Genomic DNA, 13,606 nt, shown 5'->3' on the forward strand with positions numbered 1-13,606 from the left:
GGTATTAAACAGCATGATATTTTCATTAATAATTGATATAAGTTTCAAAGAAGTCTGAAAAAATACAGATTAAATTTCACTGCATTTCCTTATCATTAATGGAATTTCTGCATTTGCATGACTCATTAAGCAAGCGTCAATAATTTGGCATGTATCCAGACAAAGGTAAAGGTAATGATTTCTTATCTGTTTCGATCAGGTGAGAAAAACATAAGATGATTTTGTATTTTCAGGTGATTTTGATACTAATTGGAATTTTACATTTTTCTATGACTGAAGATGACTACGATCATCAGCTTGATGGATGGGATGAATTTCTTAAAGTGGCTGAAGAAGTACTTAGTGAGAAATATATTTCTCACTACATCATGATTTTATATGACTTCTATATTTGTACAACTCATATTTTTCAAAAGAAGAGGATACTGTCTCAAGGCAAATAACGGGGAAAACTAGATTATTTAAATACGTTGCATGATTGCTCTGAAAAACCTTAGCATGTGATGTTCTAAAACAGAGCGTCTATAGATGCAGTACATCGGATGTTCTATTCGCATAAAATGAAATAATCATATAAAACAGATATGACAATAATCTTGCAACTGATGTTAACTGCAACAATAGTAACTTTACTTAAACAAAAATTTTTATTGGCATATGTGTTTCTTTTTTTTTCACAGGAAATGAAAAATGTTATGATTGTGTAAAGCAGCAATTCTCAGCTTTTTGACTAACGCGTACCATTTAAACAAAAACGAAAAACTTTAGTACCACCACTAGATTTTACAATGATTATTTTTCAGTTTCTCAATATAAATATTAAAAAATATATATGTATTGCCATTTGCACAATTTATTGGCTATTTATAAATATGCAGACATAAAAAACTATTAGATTAAAAATTGGTTTCCGTTTTATTTATCAAAATTTAAGTTATAGTACTTCAATTCTAAAATTTAGTGTGAAATTTGGGCCTTTTTACGAGAGGTCAATTTCTTTATGTCTTGTCTTCTTTCATTTAGCTTTAACCGTAAATTAAGATTCACTTTAAATTTTGGTCTGTATTTATATTTCAAATATAACATGGAAAAAATCCTTCTTCACACAAACAGGTTGTGCAAAAAGACGGTAAAAATTTGATAGCTTTATTTGAAATGCCTTTGTTTTTCGGTTCAGCCAAACGTTAACAAGTATGTCATATTCAAAATCTTCCGTTGGAGTTCGATCACAGGAAATTTCTGTCAGGTGTTCTCTTTCTTAACGAGACGTTTGAATTTAATAGTTACGCGTACCACTGGTTAAGAACCGCTGGTGTAAAGTTTAGAAATTGCTTGGCAATAGCGTTGCGACCTCTTGGCTGTCAAAATCCGGGAGAGGAAAAAAAAATTCCGGGAGAAGAAAAAAAAAGGTTTTTTTCAGTCGGAACTGAAAAAAAATCTCTGCCTCCTTAATCTCGTTAAAAAAGTATTTTTTGAGCTGCAGGAGCAAGCACACTCTCGCAAATGCTTGTACATTTTGTTCTACCACAAGAAATCGTTTTGGGCAAAGAAGAACCTGGAAATAGAGTGCTATAACAATTTTGTGTAATCCTGGCTATTAAAAGTGTGATGGTGCTTAATCCTATGACAGACTGAAGTAATTTCAATTGCTGATATATTGTCCTGTTCTTCTGAAGATTTTTTCATGAAAAAGTTCGAAACCGATTGCGAAGAGTCCCTATTCAATATTAACGACTGGTGTTTCTTGCTTTGGAAATGTAGAGTTAAAGCTCTAACATCCTCGTACTTAATATTAACCGTTTTCCGACATACACTGGTGTGCAAAAATTAAGGACGAGACGGTTTTTTCAATATAACTTTGTACAAAAGCTTTCCAAATCAACACATTTAATACCGTAAGATCCCCAATACGTAAGGACATGAGTAATGTAAGCAACACTTACTAAAAGAGAAATGAGAGGGATAAAAAGGAGCTTTATTGAAAAAGTAGCATGGAGCGCAATGCGACTGAAGGCCGAAACATCCCTGTGATGGATGTCCAGCAAGAAACATCCGGTCTTTAATAGGGGATATGATCTCCCCTGACTGCTAGGCAGGTTTCACAGCGTCTGCCCATGCTGAGAATGAGGTTGTCAATGAATTGTTGAGGCATTGCTGCCCATTCGTCTTGCAGCGCCAATCCGAGCTCCGGAATCGTTACTGGTGGTAAGGTACGAGCTGCCAAGCGTCTGCCTAGAAAATCCCATACATGCTCGATGGGATTGAGATCCGGAGATCGTGCCGGCCAATCCATACGTTCAATATCCTCACTCTCTAAGAGCTGTTCGGCAGCTTCTGTGCGATGACATGGTGCATTGTCGTCCATGAAAAGGAACTGCGGACCCATAGAACCTCTAAAAAGACGCACATATGGAAGAAGAATCTCGTTACAATAACGGGTCCCGTTGACTGAACCTGCGTCGAAGATGTGAAGGTCTGTACGACTACCAAGCATGATACCTCCCCAAACGAGAACACCGCCACCTCCATACCTGTCCCTTTCAATGATGTTTGAGGGATGATTGCGGCTTCCCCGCTCTCTCCAGATGAGTATGCGATGAGAATTGCTACTCAGACTGAATCTGCTCTCACCTGTAAAGAGAACGTCCCCATTCATTGTCTCTCCAATTCCGGTGTTCCCGGCACCACAGAGAACGCCTTTTCTGATGGGCAGGCGTTAGAGGTACACACCGTACAGGGCGTCGTGCAAACAGACCACTACCGTGCAGTCTTCTGGCCACGGTAAAATGCGATATCGGTCGTCCAGTCGGCTGTGTCATGTGTCTAGCGATTTCTCTCGCTGTCTGCCGCCTGCTTTTCTGGCCTGTAAGGCAATATACCGGTCATCTGCGGGTGTGGTTCCTCGTGGCCGACCACTACTAAACCCCCGGATAGCTGTTCCTGTAGTTTGAAATTGTCTCCAAGGTCGGGAAACGATGCTGTGAGCAATTCCGAACTCTGCAGCCACACTTGTCACACTGCGGCCTTCCTCCAACTTCCCAATTATATTTATTTTAACTAACATTTATTTTAAGTTTAAACTATCTTTCCTGTCAAGCCTTACTTTCCCCTGGAATTGCCAATGCCAGAATATGTAAATTTTAGTAGAACGCGCAAAGTGTTCAAATTGTCAACGGAAGTATTCTGAGTTTAATAGAAGGGAAACGAGTTTGAAAGTGTGCTTTCTTGCTTCACGACCGTGGAGGTGGCTAGGCAGAAATTGAAGAACCACGCGTTTCAGCATGTGTGCTTGCCTCGGCAGATAGTTGAATCTTTCAACTTAATATTCAGAAGTTTGCTGAATTATCAGCGGTATCTTAGAACGCGGTTAGGTTAGTTACGTTTAGAGAGCCTCGTAGGTAGTAACTTGTTATTATTCATTTTTAGTTTCTTATTTTTATTTTACCGCCGGTCGGCGTAGTTTGTGAGCGTCAAGAGCACCCATCTGTAATTTCTAAAGTTGAATAAAAAGGAATTTAAACCCTTCTCAAGACTTTCTGTACTTTCCATTTCATAGCAGTCACCACTACTGTTGCGTGCAGGTTGGGGCCGCGCAACATTACATTAGCGCCCGAACACTTGACGAACTGAAATGGCCGAAAACTGGATGGAAGCTTCTAGACAACAACAAGAAATGGCAAGCCAATTGGAAGGATTTGGATACCTGGTCCAAACGATGAGAGCGTCAATCAAGCCAAACGTCAATTTCGACGGAAAAAATTCGGTGGCGATATTTCTAGAAGGCCTCGAAAATCATTTCCTGCTCTACCCTGTGCCGGAAAGACAAAATGTTGCCATTGCCACATCTGCACTAAGAGGACAGGCCTCGCTATGGTGGAAGAATATAGGTAAATTTTTATTAGGGGAATTCGGAGGCCAAACATATACATTTGAAAATTTCAAAAAATCGTTAGTAAAGGCCTTCCCCATAGTGAAAGACCGAGCAAGGCTAGAAGCCGAACTATATAGTTTTTATCAACGGAATACAGAAGAGTTGACGGACTTTATTCTGCGAAAAATTAAGCTGATGGATATGCTGTATGGGAAGAAACCCGACGCGGAGATTATTGAAAGAATCTTACCAAGATTTCTACCTGCTGTTCAAGATTACTTCGAAATTAGAAACCCAAGCACATTGCAGGAGCTCTTCGAATTGGCGGTCAAGTTTCAAAATCGCAGAATAGCGGAAAAAACTAGAGGGGCATCGTATTCTCAAGGTCTCCGAAGACAATCTTCAAATGAGCAGACCAGAAACGCAAATCGCTCTTATGGGGGAAAGAGCTATCAATCTAACTTATCGAAGCTCGAAGGTCAAGGCCCAAAAAGGAAATTTGAAAACAACCGTCCGCGTACAAAGAAGGCAGAAGTTGAAAGGAAAGCTTTAAACGAGTAGAGGGGCCTCTAAAAGCGAGGATCCAGACCCCGGAAGTTTCGAAAAAACCCTCAAGAAGATACTTAAATACGGTCGTCGTAAAAAACTCACAATTGCCGGTTATACAAGTCCTGGTTGGCGATGTACCAGTAGAAGCCCTCATTGATACAGGAGCAGAAGGTAATTTTATGAGTGATACTTTTTTTAAGAAGAGTTTTAATAGGTTACGATTATTTAAAAATAAAAACACAGAAATCATAGCAGCGCAAGGACAAACTTGTCAATGTATTGGAAAACTATCTTTAAAATTACAGGTTCCAAACGAAAGCTTTAAAGTATTAATTTTTGTAGTAAAAAACTTGCAAAGTCCACTTATTTTAGTTAGGTATGGAGTTTTTAAAAGCCGCGAAGGCCAAACTGAATTTTCAGGAAAGTTCTATTGTGCTGGAGATGGATCGGAGGGTGGTGGAACCAGTGGAACAACCGCAAGTCAATCTTAGTTATTTGAACGACCATGAAAGCCAAGCCATCGAGCAAGTGGTGAGTACTTTTTCAACCTTGTTTTCAGAACGGCCTGGTAGTTGTCAAGTTGTTACGCATGATATACAGTTAACTGCCGACAAAACCTGTAGGACTAAACCTTACCGCTATGATAAACAGAAAGAACAAATCATCGAAGAACACATTCAGGAAATGTTAAAGAACCAGATAATAACGCCCATAAATAGTGAGTACGCGAGTCCAGTCGTACTACGTAGGAAAAAGAACGAGTTTCCTCCTTCGGATAAAAGGGCTTGGAGGTTTGCTATCGATTACAAAAAACTTAATAGTGTTACTAAATTCCCAGTTTACTCTTTGCCGGTTATAGAGGAAATTATTAGAAAGATTAAATCTACAAGATACATGACTACGTTGGACTTAACGTCTGGCTACTATCAAATAGCTATGAGACCCGAAGACATACATAAAACCGCGTTTATAACAAAATCGGGCACTTATGCATTTTTACGCATGTCCTTTGGGTTGTGTGGGGCCCCGTCAACATTCCAGAGAGCTATGGACATTGTTCTAAAGCCTGTCCTAAAAAAATCGACTTTAATCTAACTACATGATATAATTATAACGAGTAGTACGTTGGAACAACATATTAAAGACCTAGAAGAAGTTTTTAAATTATTAAAAGAGGCCGGTCTTACAATTAACGCTTCAAAATGCAAGTTCGCAACTAAAGAACTTAAATATCTGGGTTATAAAATTTCGCAAAAGGGTATAGAAACTCAAGATTCAAAAATAAAAGCCATCAAGAATTTCCCACCTCCCAACAATGCCAAGAAAGTTTCTTTTTTCCTTGGGTTATGTTCTTATTATCGGTCATTCATAAAAGATTTTGCTAATATTGTTGAACCCTTGTTAGTAATTAAAAGAAAGAAAAGTAAATTCACGTGGACAGCAGAAGCAAATACCGCATTTGAAAGGTTAAAAGAAGCGCTCATCATTGCCCCTGTTTTGAAATTCCCGAAGGGGGACGAAAACTTGGAAATTGCAGCAGATGCGTCGGACTATGCTGTAGGCGCTGTTCTCATGCAAAATGGCCATCCTTTGGCATTTTTTAGTAAAACGTTGAACCCTACGCAAAGGAATTATACAGCTACAGAGAGAGAAACATTAGCCGTATTAATGGCTGTACACAAATTTCGAGTTTATTTCGGCAAAGCGCCAGTAACAGTCTTTTCGGATCATGCGGCTGTTGGTAGACTTTACTCGGAGAAAAACCTAACGCCCAGGTTAATAAGATGGGCTTTAAAACTTCAAGAATATAATCTCATAATTAAATATAAACCGGGTAAGGAAAACAATGTAGCTTTCTCGTATAAAACTGGACGATGAAGGAAATGAACTCAAATGCGCTGTGTTGACTTCAAAAATTTTAGATTCTAGAGAAACAATTATTGCTGAATTGAAAGCTGATCCTGAATTTGGAAGTGTCTATGCATATTTGAAAGACCCCGAAAGCTTTGAGCACACAGATATCGATGCGATAAGTTCAAAAATTTCTTTGTATAATGCAGTTGTTTTCTTCCCGCACTCGAATTGGACGACTTATCAAATAAGGGCCCTAGTCTGGACACCGTCGAGATAGAAGAACGGGTCGCTTTTTGCGATCTACTCGACAAAGAGCGAGTCTGGTGTCATCGTCTCGATCATTACAGAGATCGACGCGTCGGAAATTTTTCCGTCAGCTGGACAGCTGCCGTTTAAGTTTCTGACTGTCGTTTTAGAGCTAAACTGAGGACGCGGAGGTCACGGATTGTTTTTGAAAGTGTACGTAATAGATATTTTAATTTCTTAAGATTTGTGAAAAACTCGAGTATTTCTCTATAGAAATAACGCATTTGATGCTGACGATTCTACATTATTTATTTATTCTACATTACCAATGGCTTAATTAAATTTTAGTGAAAATAATATATTTGGTGTTTTCCTATTTCACATATAAAGAAGCGGTGCATACATTTAATTTTAAATTGTAATTTTTAAACTAATGTATATATCAATGTACTTAATTTTATGCTTTGATGAGTAATTTATAAATTTTGGTATTTTATGTTTTAAATTATAATGTATTTCCCTCTACTTTTATTTGAATTTGTAGTGTATAAAAATGTAATACATTAGACATGAATTAAAGAATATGCAGTATATAATTCAAACTATGCACATCCTAAATTCAACATTTACATTAAATTGCTTTGAGTTAAAAAATTTATTTAAGTAGTTTTAACTGTACCGATATCAATGTCAATTTCCAATAGTTTCTAGAATCTCTTGTATAAAACAAGTTAAATTCCTGTATGATTTTAGGTTAAATTCTTGTCAATATTATAATGCAAGATTTATAATTAGTTTTCGGATTTTTTAATGTGGTATACTTTTAGATATTACATCAGTTTTGTGTATATTTATTCAGATCAAAAAAGTGCTTAGTTTTGGTTTTATGTAATTACGGCAAAGCCTCGAGGGCTATCTGCCTAAAGTGAGGGTTGCCTTCGTGGAGGACATTCTAAGGAAAACTAGCTCGTATACACGTAACGCATGGGGAAAACCACGAAAACGTCCATGCAATTAGCCCGTTCGCGAGATTCCAACCTTGGACCGAACTTCTAGTGTTCAGCGATTTTACTGGCCGCTGGTAGGATCCATTTAAAAAGGGTATAAATATATATGTACTGCAGTTTCTTTCACTGCATCTGTTAATATCTTTATACAGTTATATATATATATATATATATATATATATTTAAAACTGATTTTCTGTGCCTTAAACTTCTATGCTTCTCGAAGTTACCAATGATATATCTGTCATTACCAATGATATATTGGTAATGACAGATATATCAATGTAACTGATATGTCAATGTATGTGTCATAACCAATGATATATTGGTAATGACAGATACATTGTTAATGACGCCCATGCGTCCAGCCCGTTCGCGGGATTCGAACCTCGGACCGCACTACCAGTGTTCGGATATTTTACCGCTCGGCCACTAGTGGGATCGACTTAAAAAAGGGCATAAATAGGAATATGTACTGCAATTTCCTTTCACTGCATATATTAATATATTTATAATACATTTATATATACATATAGTTATTTATTTAAAACAGGTTTTGTATGCCTTAATTTTTTATGCTTTTGGAAATTACGAGAAATATGTTGTTAATGACAGATATATTGGTTATTAGAGATACGTTGGTAATGCAACAAACCCGTTCGCAGTATTTGGACCTCGGACCGAACTACCAGTGTTCAGCGATTTTACCACACGGTCACTGGTGGAATCGATTTAAAAAGGGTATAAATAGGAATATGTATTGCAATTTCCTTTCACTGCATCTTCACTACTTTTGGTTTTGACTTTTACCCTTGCTTGCATGAATGACGAAACACGAATTGAATGATTGAAGAGTTAGGTTAGGAGGCAACTTCCCCTTGATAAGTCTGTCTCCTGCCTGCTCAACAGTCATTCACTTATGCATTTTTAAAAAAAATTTTAGATTAATTTTAATTTGCTAAATTGGTGAATTTATTTTCATGTTTTGGTTTTGCGCGTGATTTACTAATGCAATCTGAGTTTAAATGATATTGTAAATTAGTTCGAAAATGAATTCTTTCACATGTTTGCACATTATTTTAACTTTAAATTTGCTTTTTTACGTGTATACATTTTTGTTAAAATATATATATATATATATATATATATATGTGTGTGTGTGTGCAAGATAATATGTTTTATGATTTAACCTATAGTTATTTAATTTTTTTAAAATATTTCTTCCTATTACTTTTGTTAAAAGTTTGTTATATTTTTAATCACTGCTTATTGGTATCTACGATACATAGTATATTTGTAGCTACGTGATAGGTATAATTCTTGAATAAATAAAATTATTGATATAATCATGGGTTGCTAAAAATGAAAATTCTTTTTGATTCAAATTCATTAGGAATATTAAACACGCGTACGCGGTGCTATATTTCAATGATTTGACTTATGACGTTGTTGCATAACATTTTCAGACAAAATAATGTATTTTAATCATAAAATTCCTGTTAACAAATAGTTTAAAAACATGTAACCTTTTAGAAAATTTCCATTTTGCAAAAGATCATACGTAAAATTATGTTTACGTTTCTCCACATACCTGAAGTTTGGAAAAGGCCATTTCATTCTGTGTTTAAAATATCCATTAACTTTCCCCATTTCTTTTTTCCATACTTTTTACTAAATCCAGCAGCATATTTTTTTGAAAAATTTCACCATTTACTCGAACTCGATTTTTTTTCTACCGCCGTCCTCAGTAATAAGCACGTGCGAAACAGCCCCTTTGACAACAAACTACCCCTTCCCCTGAGTCGAGCAAAGTAGAGTTGAGATAGACTGGTTGCTATGCAATAAACGTCACTTCCGCGCGGAATTTACTTTCCGCCGACGGAATTTGAAGGGACCAGACTCGCTCTCCCTTCTGCTGTCGAGTGGAAAGAGAATCCCGACTGGTTTTCCGTTATCGATCTCGACCGGTGTCCAGACTAGACCCCTAAGTCGTAGAGGAGTGTGAAGCGAAGTTTCCTGCCTCGAGTTGTCACGTCGCTCCGCAGTTTGGATTTATATCAGCGGAAGTTTTGCACATACAGCGCCAAAAGTTGTTGCATCATGAAGCTGACATCCTGAGGATTACGCCGATATTAAATTTTTGTTCCTGAGTGCTTTGGATCATTAATTACGACGTAATTAACGTTTTACCGCAGCGTTTCTCGCAACGTGCATCTACGGGCAACTTCTCACATCCATCAAGAAGCCAACGCTGACCGCAGCGTCAATCAAGTTATATCATTAGAAAGATCGATTTCAGAGGATCACAACGATATAAGTTTCAATACCATAGTCATAGTGGATCCGGAGTAATTAATTTTTAAAGATTAATTTCGTCTAGTGCCATTTTCGAAAATCGTCGGTAGTTTTTGCAGCCGCGATTCATCTGCTACCCCCCGACGCGACCCCGTGCAATCGTCAAGGCCATTCGCACCTGCCGAATTCTTTCCTGGTGGAGCTCCATCAGCAGATTGATTAACTTCGCCGTTAATTAATCTATCGTCTTGATACCAACGGGAATCGTCAAGTGGCATCTTCCGATTACCAAGATTAAAAATTTGGAACAGATCGGACAATTGGTTCCTGAGATACGAATTTTTCGGATTTAATGGACTTCAGCTGTAGTGAATGAACTTTCTTTCGCAGTGCGCTGCAAATTAGAAAGAGTTAATTAGGACTGTGCTTCTTACAAGTGACATAATAGTGTAAAGCAGTGTTCTCACAAGTAGTGTGGATTACAGATACTTCCGAGATACGGATTTATTACGGAAAGTGTGTGATTAACGTGTAAATAATTAAGTGTGCTGTGCTAATATTCTCTGTGCATAAACCATTGGATTACTCATTAAATAACTGATGCCTGTGCAGATGAAGGACAGATCGAAAACAAAAAAAGAAAAAAATAATCTGCCAAGGTAGGATTTTAAAAGGTTTCATCATTAACAGGACATTTAAGCGACAATAATTAGCCTCATAAGCGCTGGTTAAGTCTAAATTTGCTTAATACTAAAATGTTTAATGGATTGCTAATTACGCATTTACTCTGGTTTCTTATTCACGGACATATTGATCAGTTGCAAATATCCTGTATTCCATAATTTTAAATTCTATAGCCAGATCTAAATAGCTAGCCAGCTCTAAACTTGTTTAATGCTAACTGTTTAATTAACACTGCTAATTACGCATTTACTATGGTTTCCTATTTACCGACATATTAAGTAGTTACAACTATTTTGTATTGCATAATTCTATATATAATAGCATAAAAGAAGTGTGTAATTTTCACAAATCCTGTAAGCGAAGCTTTAGATAATTAACAGTCTTCTCATTAATTAACGTTTGCTCTTGGTATTACTGTAATAATTACATACCTGTTCTTTTGTAATAATTTTATGTACGTATTGAAAAGTATTTTTGCCTATACAAAATATCATTATTTTCTACTTTGTATTCAGTACCATAATTAAGTAAATGCTCAAGTGTTCTGCATAGTGCAATATCAGTGTTCTGCATAGTGTAATATCAGTGTAAAGAAGAATATTTTCGCCTATACAAAATATTATCTTCTTCCTTGCAATCAGTGCCACAAATTAAGTAAATGTGCAAGTGTTCTGCACAGTGTAATTTCAGTGTTATACTAGTGCATAGAGCTGTGTAAAGTGCATATCAGTGTTATACTAGTGCATAGTGCCCGAGAAGTAATATTTAGTATCTAGTATCACAGTGCATAGTACCGTACACAGTCCTGAAGGAATAGTGCATAGTGCTTTTAATATCATGGTGCAAAATTGCGTTCTAGTGCAACAAATTAGATCAAGTAGTGAGCAATATTAGTGCATAGTGATCTTTGCGTCAATAGTGAAAAGTCATATTTTGTGCAACTCCAAGTACCAATTATCATTTGCACGCTAAATTTAAAACAACAGGTTCCCCGTGCCCTGAATTTTAAATGCAGGTATAACAACAGTGCGTAGTATCCAAGAATAGTGAAGTCAATAGTGCATAGCGCTCAAGAATTAGCACTAATAAATTGAGCATAATTCTCAAGAATCAGTGTAACCCACAGTGAATAACATCGCACATTACGGTGGGTAGTGTACAAAGCATCAAGTTCTACTGACATAGCAAGTAATTTTTAGCAATAATAGGGACAACAACTGCTTGTTTTAGCATCAGCAGTATAGTGCATACAAATTAATCATCTTGAGATGACGCGCTCGTCAGCACTCTTGGAAGAAGTCAGCAACAATACGTCACTGAATACAGAGGAAACACTGGAACCCTAGTTGTGGAAATTCGCAACATCACAGACACTCACCGAAGCGGTAGGTACCTACTCCCCCTAGAACTCCGGGACAGACTGAAGAACTCACTGTCTGCTCTACAATGCCTTGCATTAGAGGGACCGGAATATCGACCGAAACCACCAGTAGCAGAGGTCGGATCAAACACCTCTACATTTGTTTGCTGTGGTGTCGTATATAATTCACCACCTTCCGCGCAACCGCCAACAGGTGACCAGGTGCCTCAACAACCAGCAGTGAACACAGCACCTAGCTTCGCAGAGATATTAAGAAAGCACTGTAAGCCAAGCCTAATCATAAAACCAAAGACCAAAAGGCCTACAGGTGAATTACGGAAAGTCTTGCAAGAAAAGGCTCCGCTCGATCAGATTCCGGTAGCAGTGAAGAGCATACAGCCTGTGCCGCAGGGAGGTCTAGAAGTCTACTGCGACACCGCGGAGGAAGTAGAAAAACTACAAGAGCATCTACAGAGAGTAGATATAGATCTTGAACTTCAAAAGAAGAAGCGCCGCCAACCAGGAATAACGGTACATAATGTCGGAGAGAATACCAAGCCCGAAGAGCTCATCTCAGAGCTTAGCGCAACTACTGGTACATCCCACAAGCACTATAAGGCACTCTTCCGTCTGCGCGAGCGACGCCCACAAAAAGTCAAGTGGATCATTGAGTGCTCCCCCGAGGGATTTACAACTGCTATCAAGACCAGAAGAATATTCGCTGCCTGGCAGGCGCATGGCATCTCAGAATTCCTGGGAATACGGAGATGCTACCGCTGCCAGCAGTTTGGCCATAGCCAGGATAACTGTAGATCCACAAAGATTTTCTGCGGATTATGCTCAGGCAGACATGCAACTAGAGACTGCACAGCTGAACAACCATCCTGTATTAATTGCGGAGACGCAAACTGTAAGCTGGGTACCAGGTTTAACTTCCACCACCCCGCATATGCAACGGAGTGTGCAATCTACCAACGAGAAGTCGATAAGGTCAGAAGCGCTACTGAATACTGAAGAGAATCAATCAGGCAGCACCAACACACAATCGAACAGGCCACAGCCCACAGTCACACCAGCATTGTCAAACAGTGAAAACGATAACTGCCCACATCAACAAACTGACACTAATGCAGACAATATCACTACACAAACGCCCATAAGGTGTCTCCAACAGCCACGTATCACGCTCAACGGCCAGCGTCTCGCCATCAAGCGAGAACTAAAATATCTAGGAATTATATTTGATGATAAGCTCAACTGGATGCCGCATGTGCTCTCGTTAAAAACACGCACCGCCAGCATAGCACAGCAGCTTAAAATGATGAAGGGTTATCGTTGGGGAATTAACCCTCACATACTTAAGATATTATACTCAACTGTCACAGAAAAGATCGTGACGTATGGTGCAGCTGTCTGGGCCTTACCGATGCAAGGCAGAAAGGTGAAGCACCTGCAGAGGCTTTAAAGGCCATTCCTGTTAAACATAACGAGGGCATTTAGAAGGTCGCCAACCAATGCGCTGACAGTCCTAGCAGGCCTGCTACCTCTACACATTAGTGTCGAGAAGAAAGCAGTATATCAATCCATCAGACAGCTGGGGCAGGTAGTACAATACGGTGAGGAAACAGTTACGGCAGACGAAATAGAACAGTCCCTTAATCGCCTTGACACGCATCCCGCGCAGCATGGCACTGGAGTACACGTCAACTTTCGGCAGAATCTAAGATCCACTAAAGCCGC

The sequence above is a fragment of the Stegodyphus dumicola genome, chromosome 7, assembly GCF_044657685.1.
Source record: "Stegodyphus dumicola isolate Sdum_Otavi_A_Nest chromosome 7, ASM4465768v1".
Lineage (NCBI taxonomy): Eukaryota > Metazoa > Arthropoda > Arachnida > Araneae > Eresidae > Stegodyphus > Stegodyphus dumicola.